Consider the following 9,550-nt stretch of genomic DNA (forward strand, 5'->3'; position numbering starts at 1 on the left):
AAGATGAAGAAAATATAAAGATTTGTGATGGTTTGGTGGTGGTTCGACAACGGTTTGTGGTGGTCGGCCGAAATAGAGGGAGAAAGGAGAAAGGGGGCGGCTAGGGAGAAGAGAGTTGTGTGTGTGAGAGGGTGAAATGAAAATGGGAGGCTAGGGTTAGGTTTTCAAGGGTTTTGTTTGTTCCTTCCCCTCCTTTGACCGAATCTGACCAGCTTTTGACCTCACTAAAGCTCGTTCGACTCGACCAAATCACAAAAGCCGAGACTCATCAATTTATTTTGTCGACACATTTGAATGTAACTTTTTAATAGTGTTGAGTCCCAATGCTATTTGTAAATTTGGTGATGACAAATCTGATGTATAAACACTTAATAATATTTTGGGTCTTGTAATCTGATCTGGGTTAGAGGAAGCTGACACAGCTTGCGATCTATAATGACCCAGATCATGCTTCATATTTTGTAATTGTTATATCTCATGGAAGCTAGTGTTGTTCAAGCTGCATCAATTGGTCCTAGCATTCAGTCCAAGTCGAAGAGGAGGATTGAAGATAGAAGACCAAGCTGGTAGTGGAAGTCAGCTTGGGATTAGCAGTCAGCTTGAAGAACACTTAGACAGATTTGCTTATGGCAAACGAGCAATCTGTGTCTGACAATCAGGTGAAGACTGACGACCTAGATATTGTTGATAAGGACAAAAGACGTGACTGGGAAGGTTCCTAGAATCTAGGTTGGTGACAAATGCAAATGTGTGTCCATATTGTTATTGGACTATCAAAATATCGTGTTGCAGGTTTTGGGGACAACGAGTACTATGAAGGCACGATTTTATATTCCTTGATCAACCAACAAAAGAAAAATACGTGGCTGAATTGGATACCAAGAGAAGAATGATTTTCGCCTATAAAAGCCACATTCCTTGTATGCATTTGCGTGGCATTTTCTCTGAATCATTCTTAGCATAAGTTCTCTGCTCTTACACACAGCTTAGTCTGTACAAAGTCAGCTTTGGCTACTCTACTCTTACACAAAGAACTTTCTGATTGTTGTTTGTCATTTTCAAGGGTTGTTTACATATTGTAGGTTATCTTATTTCCGCAACAACCCTGTAATAAAGAGTTACATTTGAAAAACACAATCTGAGTCCAAGAATGTTATTTAATGCTTTACTGTTTTATTAATTCCTGTTCTTAATTTAAGTTATTTAGTAATCTGAGTCTTTAAAACATTTGATTAAAATTTTTTAGAATTAAGGAAAAGTTGTATTCACTCCCCTCTACAACTATTAGTGTACATTATACTTTGGTATTCTGTTACACTTCTGGGATGTTATAAGTGGTATCAGAGCAGGGGTTAAGAATTAACTTGACTTGATTCTTACTTATTTTCCTTTAAGTAAAGCATAATGTCATCCTATGTTGATAATGGTTCATCAACCCGACCACCTATGTTTGACAAAGATGATTTCAGTGGGTGGAAGGGTCGTATGTCCTTGTTCCTTGAATCCATTGACCAAAATATGCCTGATATCTTGACTGATGGTCCTTATGTACCTCTACACAGACTCTTGTTGTAGATGCAGTGGCAAGAGATGGTCATCCAACCATTCCTGCCACAGTCAAAAGCATAGTCAAAGATAGGGCAGATTGGGGGGATAAGGATAGGAGACTTGCAAACTTGGATGTGAGAGCACGTAACTTCATTGTCCAAGCTGTGCCAAAGAATATTTATCATTCTATTAAAATGTGTTCTACTGCTAAAAAAATGTGGGGTACTTTGACTGTCATGTTTGAAGGATGCTCTACCTCTATGGAATCAACCATTGCCAACTTAACAAGGAGGTATGAAAGATTCTTCTCTTTGAGGAATGAGTCCTTAACAGACACTCATACCCGTTTTAATGCTTTGGTTAATGATCTAGCTGTTGTAGGTATTGAAAAGAAAAATGAAGTTTTAAAAAGCAAGTTTTTAGATTCATTACCACCAAAGTGGAACAATTATATTTCTTTTGTGAAGCTAAGTTATGTGTATCATGATCTTGATCTCCCTGGACTTTTTGGTTTACTCCATAACCAAGAATGTTCAGAGGCTGAAAAGTTGATTGCTATGGGTGATTCTTATAGTCAGCCTTCTACTGCACTTGTTGCATCCATGACAGAACACCCTAGCTCAATATCTAATGAGATCATTCCCTATGTCAATGAATCTTGTTCTGTGATTTCTAACATTGAATCTGTTTTTTTTTAATCTGAGTGTGAAGAATCTGATGGTGATGAGTTAGCCAATGAAGTGGCTATGTTGGCTGATAGGATAAGAAGGAGATCCTTTGGAAAGTTCAAAGGAAAAGGTAAAAGTGGACAAGCTGATAAGACCAAGAAGCCTTTTGATATGTCCAAAGTCACTTGCTACAAGTGTGGTAAGACTGGACATATGGCTGGTGATTGTAGATCTAAGGAGTCTTGTCAAGCTATGTCAGCCAAAGGTGGAAGAGGTGAAAAATATTCAAAGCTCAAGACAAAATACAAAGCTCTCAAAGAACAAGTTGCAGAGCTGAGTAATAAAGTTGAGAAAGATGAAAAGAGTCTGATTGCCAAAGACTGGGCTGAGAGTGCTACATCTTCAGAAGATGAAGAATACTCAAATGAGAAGTGTCTTATGGCTAAAGAGAAGTTTGCTGAAGACCTTGTGAAATTGCAAGAGGAATCTGAGTCAGCTCATAAAGCTTCTACAAGTCAGACTGCTCCACCTGAGGTAACTATCTTTTCAAATCTGTGTGATGAAGATAAGCTGACAAGGTTGAATAGGCTTGGTGATGAGGTCCTTTTACAAAAACATTTTAATCAAGAACATAAGAAAGAAATTTCTATGTTAAAACAAGAACTGAGTTTAAAGAATTTCACCATTGAAAGGTTAGAGTCTGAAATTAAAAATCAAAAACAACTGAATTCAATCTTGGCAACTGAAGCTAAAGTTTCTGAAGAAAAGTTTTTGAAAATCAAACACATAACTAAGTCATGGTGTACAAATTCTAAAAGAGCTGCAAAATGTGTCAATGTTCAAGTTCCTCATCAAGTGCAAGTTGTGTTTGATGGTGACTATGATAGAGCTATTGCTATCAGTGAAGTCTGTGCCATGGAACCTTGTTATCAGCCTCCTTCTCCTCCTAAGGATCAAACCAAAGGAAAGAGTTCTCAACCAATCAAATTGGTTCAGAAGTCTGGTATTGGATTTAAAGATCCTGATGTTATTGGTCAAACCATTGCGGAAGCTGTGTCAGAATCAGATAGGGTAATTGAACTAAAACCTGAGGAAACTCTTGATTTATCAAAGCTGACGATTACTCAATCTGTGTCAAACTCAAAGTCAAAAACAAACAATGTTGTGTCAAAGAAAAATAAAAGAAAAGTTAGAGATCAAAGTGTTCCTAAAGGGAAAAGCAAAGTTTTGAAAAATGAAAAGTGTGTTTCAAAAGAAAATGTTTCATCAACAAAATCTGTTTCCAACTCAAACCACCTTGAATCTGACTCTGACAAATTAATTGTCAAGTATGTTGAGTCCAGGAAAGGTGAGATTTCTATGATTAATGATTTAATGGCAAAAGTGTCTGATCCCAAAATTGTTGATCAAAGGTAATTAAGGTCTGAATGTTAGAAATCAGGAATTGGAAAAGGTTCTGTTCAAAAAGAAACTCTTAATGTTGCCAAAAAGAATTTCAAATCTGGTAGGAGTTAGATCAAGCAACAATGGGTTTCAAAATGTGATAAGAATATTGGTTCAAGTACCCAATCTGAGTCAGACCCAATGGTCAGCTCTGGTGAACCCATCTCTGGATGGGTTCCCAGATTGAACTAATCTCTTATTGCATAATGCAGGGCTATCACGACGCACATACCTGGCACTTGGACAGTGGGTGTTCTAAGCATATGACCGGATGTAAGTCCCTGCTATGTAGCTTTAGGACGAGCGCTGGTCCTAGTGTTACATTTGGAGATGATTCCCAAGGAAGAACAGAAGGTTTTGGTATTTTGTCAAATGGTCCTCTTACTTTCAGAAGGGTGTCTTATGTGAATGGCTTGAAGCACAATCTTATAAGTGTGAGTCAGTTATGTGATGCTGGCTATGAAGTTAGATTTTGAGCTGATAAGGGCATTGTTCTGGATTTAGAAGGTAATGTGGTGTTAATTGCAGAGAGAGATGATTCCTTGTATTCTTTTGACATGAGAAGTCCAACTGTGACAAGAGAAGTATGTTTCATGTCAAAGAATCAAGATGAGTTGAATTGGTTGTGGCATAATAGGCTGTCTCATATGAATTTCAAAGACATCAACAAGCTGTGTAAGAAGGAGTTGGTGTCTCGTCTTCCAGTGATAAAATATGAGAAAGACAAGCTGTGTGGTCCTTGTGAGAAAGGAAAGCAACATAAGGCTTCTTTTAAGTCAAAAACATGCTCAACCATTGATAGTTGTTTGGATTTGCTGCACATGGATCTGTTTGGACCAATAAGTACTCCTTCATTTAATGGAATGAGGTATACTTTGGTCATTGTTGATGAATATTTAAGATATACATGAGTTTTTTTTTTAAGCATAAGAGTGATGCAGCTGATAGTATTATTCATTTCACCAAGCAAGCTGAAATACTATACAAAAGGCCTGTTAGGCAGTTGAGGAGTGACAATGGCACTGAATTCAAGAATGTCACTCTCAACTCATTCTGCAGTGAGAAAGGTATTTCACAAGTATACTCAGCAGCAAGAACTCCTCAACAAAATGGAGTTGCAGAAAGAAGAAACAGAACCCTGATTGAAGCTGCCAGATCCATGATGGCACAAAACAATGTCAAGCCTCATTTTTGGGCTGAAGCTATTCACACAGCCTGCTTCACTCAAAACAGATCTCTCATTGTGAAAAGACACCAGAAGACTGCATATGAACTTCTCAGGGGGAGAAAACCAGAAATTGGCTTCTTAAGAATGTTTGGCAGCCCTTGTTTCATTCTAAATTAGAAAGACCATCTTGGATGTTTGGCGGCCCTTGTTTCATTCTAAATTAGAAAGACCATCTTGGCAAGTTTGAAGAAAAAGCAGATGAAGGTATCCTACTTGGATATGTTACTCAGATGAAGGCTTACAAAGTATACAATAAAAGAACAAGAACTATTGAAAACTCTGTAAATGTGAATATTGATGAAGGTTGCTCCAAGTCAGTCAATGAATTCTCTGAAGATAAAGAAATCAATTTTGAAGAACTGGCTATTCATGAGAATGAGCCTCCCTCTAATCCACCTGTTGAAGACAAGAATGCTCAAACTCAGGGGGAGCAAATCATTGAAGAAGAGGAGTTACCATTCTTTGATTGTAAGCAAGCTGATCCTACTCCTACCCAAACAGATATTCAAAATCCATTGAATGGCTCTCAAGCTGACTCAGATCCAGTTTTGACTCAAAATGATCAACAAATTCCACATGATGATCAAGCTGGTTCTTCCAATCTCTAATCCACCTGTTGAAGACAAGAATGCTCAAACTCAGGGGGAGCAAATCATTGAAGAAGAAGAGTTACCATTCTTTGATTGTGAGCAAGCTGATCCTACTCCTACCCAAACAGATATTCAAAAACCATTGAATGGCTCTCAAGCTGACTCAGATCCAGTTTTGACTCAAAATGATCAACAAATTCCACATGATGATCAAGCTGGTTCTTCCAATCTGAATCAGCCTATTGTCCCTGAAGATAGTTCTGCTCAACGTATAATTAAATGGACAAAGAGTCATCCTATCAATCAAATCATTGGTGATCCATTGTCTGGTGTAAAGACTAAAAGAAAGGCAACAGACAATTTCTGCATGTTTGTCAATTTTGTTAGTAAAATGGAACCAACTGATGTTGCTGAAGCTCTGTCAGATCCCTCTTGGGTAAATGCAATGCAAGATGAGCTTACACAGTTTGAAAGAAACAAGGTATGGAAATTGGTTCCAAGACCTCATCATTCTAAGACTTTGTTTGTGAGAAAATATAAAGGTGATATTCTGCTTGTGCAAATTTATGTAGATGATATCATATTTGGTTCTAGCAGTGAAAGACTTTGCAAAAAGTTTTCTGAATTAATGTCTAAAAAGTATGAAATGAGCATGATGGGGGAGCTTAACTATTTTCTTGGTTTACAAGTAAAACAAACCAAACAAGGAATTTTTATAAATCAAAGTAAATATGTTAAAGATCTTTTAAGTAAATTTGGTTTCAGTGATTGCTCACCTATGAAAACTCCAATGGGAACAGGTGATAAGCTGAGTGAGGACAAAAGTGGGAAACCTACTGATGTCACAACTTATAGGTGTGTGATAGGTACATTACTTTACTTGACTGCTAGTAGACCAGATATTATGTTTGCTACATGTCTTTCTGCAAGATATCAGGCTAATCCTAAAGAATCACATCTTAAGGCTGTGAAGAGAATCTTTAGATACCTTAAAGGTAGTCCCAATCTAGGTCTTTGGTATCCCAAAGACTCTGGATTTGATCTAATTGGCTATTTAGATTCTGACTTTGCAGGTTGTAAGATTGATAGAAAAAATACCTCAGGAGCTTGTCAATTGCTTGGCAATAGACTTGTAAGTTAGTCTAGCAAGAAGCAGCATTCAGTTTCCATCTCTACTGCAGAAGCTGAGTATGTGGCTGCAGGAAGTTGTTGTTCACAAGTTTTGTGGATGCAATTTCAATTGCAAGACTATGGTGTCACTGCTTCAAAGACTCCAATCTTCTGTGACAATACAACTGCCATTGCAATCTCAAACAATCCTGTGCTTCATTCAAGGACTAAGCACATTGATATCAGATATCACTTCATCAGAGATCATGTGATGAAAGAAGATGTTGAACTGCATTTCATTCCAACTGATGATCAGCTTGCAGACTTATTCACAAAGCCTTTGGATGAAAACAGGTTCAATTATCTCATCAATAAGCTGGGTATGCTAAATATGTAAGAGGCAATGAGCTAAGTAATAATAAATCCAACCCCTAAAAGAAATTCAAAGTTTTTGAGGGTAAGCTGTGTCGACCCAGACTGCTCTCTTTTACTTGGTGAAAATCAAGCAAAAATGAGCAAGCTGAGTCTGACCCAGCTTAGTTGTTGTTTTTATTATTAAATATCTCAGTGCGTTTTATTATTTAGATTAAATTATTTAGTTTACGTATTTATCTAATTGCTGATCAATTGGTGTGTGACACGTGTGGTGGTAAAGGTATATTTCCGAAAATATACGCCCCCACTAGCTGTCTCAACCAATCAAATTATTTCTCTCTCTTCCTTCCAAATGGTTACTTTAAAAATATATGTATTTTAATAACCTATATATATACTAGATGTAACCTAATTCCCAAATCAATTACAATTGTTCTTCTTCACGTTCTCAATACTCTCTGTTTTCTAGTCTGTGTACTGTTATATTATTTTCTTAAAATCTTTTTAAATACTTCTTCGTATTTAATCTTTAATCACAAATGGCTTCATCATCATCATCTACTACTAATTCAAACAACAATAATAATAACTCTTCCTCCTCGGACTCGGAAATTCAATACCCAGCTCCAGTAAGCGTAAAGAAACTTTCACCATATGTGGTGGGTAGTAATGTGGTTGTCAGTCCAGCTGATCTTGATACAAGCAAAATCAAGATTGCTCCTCTCGTATCTGCCAATATTCATCCTCCTTCTTGGGCAGAAGGATATGATGATATTGTTGCCTTCTTATATAACCATCCTTTTGGTAAGACGCTGATCGAGAAGCCAGACTGGGTGTTTCAAGATCTTTTGTGTGAATTTTGGGCGAGCTGTGTTGTGGGAAAGACGAAGAAGGGAGAAATTGTTGTCAGAGGTACAATTCTCAATGGTAAGAAATCTGTTTATATTACTCTGAATAGACTTAGGTCTGCATTTGAGCTGTCTTGTATGGATGAAGATGATTATCATACTGTGGCCTCTCATACTGAAGCCAAAAATATTTTGCAAGTTTGTGATTATTCTGGTCCTATGGCCTCAATAATAAAAATGAAATTTTTAAATGGGATTTGGAATTATCTTTTAAGCACTTTGTGCAAAACTTTGCAAATGAAAGCAGGCGGCTTCGATCAGCCTAATGTTCTAGAATTGCAGTTTTTTCATTCTAGGGTCACTATGACCAGAGTAGATTATGCAGGATTAATTTTTACTGTCTTAGTTGGCCGAGTCACCAATAAGACTCATACCATACCTTATGGTAGAATCATTGCTCTCATCATCGAGGTTGTTCTTGGTGGAGACTTTAGTTTGGCAACTGGTCAGACTATGGAATGCAAGGCCATAAATTCTAACATTTTCAATAATCCCAAGGTAACTGCGTAGGGTCTGACCCCAGCAATGCAGATTTATCTTGATTTTTGCAGGACAAGAGATAGGGAACAACAAGCATTGTTGGAAGCTGTCTCTCCTTCGACGCGATCTGAGTCCAACACTCAATCTGCCAATCAGGAGAGACAAGGTATACAATCTCCTAAATCCCTTAACTCTTCTCCAAAATCTACTTCTTCTTCTTCAAAAGAGGGTGAAGAGTTGGCCACATCATCAGCCACTCTAGCCACACCCTCATCCACCATTTCAAAATCCAACTCTAAAAGACCCATTGTTGAGGACTTAGTACCTCGCAATGTGTACAAAAAGAAACGCACAAAGAAATCTGGATCAGCTTCAGGGGTTGACAATGCAACAATCATCAGACTCAAGGTCCCCCAAGGTGTTTTGGAAGCTGAGGAACGTTCTGAAGCTGACCCAATCACCCAAGCTGAACAGCCGAAATCACCACACCCATCTGCACTCTCCCAAAAGAGTGTAGACGAGACAAAGGGAACAACTGCTCCTACCCAACCCTCCCAAAAGGGTGAAGGTATTGAAACAAAGACCTCCTCCCAAGGTCATACTGTGAGTCCACCCATTTCACCATCATCAACCTCCCAAAAGGTTGGTGATATCATAAAAGGGACAACAGAGGATCCAGCCCAGATCCAACTAGAGTCAGAGTCTATGCACATCTTATCTGAGGATGATCAGCCAAAGAGTGGTAGTATCGAACGCCAAGGTGACACTGCTGCCATTTACCAAGCTGGTCAGACTCTTCTCTTCTTACACTCTGAGTCTGCACAGGCTGCCAATGTCACATCTAAATCACAAGATGAGATACATGCCTCATTTACTCTCCCCAAGGATACCCTGGTGAAATAATACACCTTGGTTGAGGGGCAATCTGATTCACCCTTAAACATTACACTTGCAGGATCTAAGTCTACCCCTGTCTCCGGGCAGGTGGGTCCTGTAAGTTACATGGACATCTTTCGGGATACCATGTTAGCCCCTTGTGTAGCCAAGGAACTCAACACTTGTCCTCATGACTCTGGTGTGAAAATAGTCACTAGTGTTGATAATGACTCTTCATTCGATGATGAGCTTGCCCATCCATCCTCAAGGGATGTTCTGATGGAAGAAACTAGTGAAGGAGTTGATCAAAATAAAGATCAACTA

Source organism: Erigeron canadensis, chromosome 4, assembly GCF_010389155.1.
Source record: "Erigeron canadensis isolate Cc75 chromosome 4, C_canadensis_v1, whole genome shotgun sequence".
NCBI lineage: Eukaryota > Viridiplantae > Streptophyta > Magnoliopsida > Asterales > Asteraceae > Erigeron > Erigeron canadensis.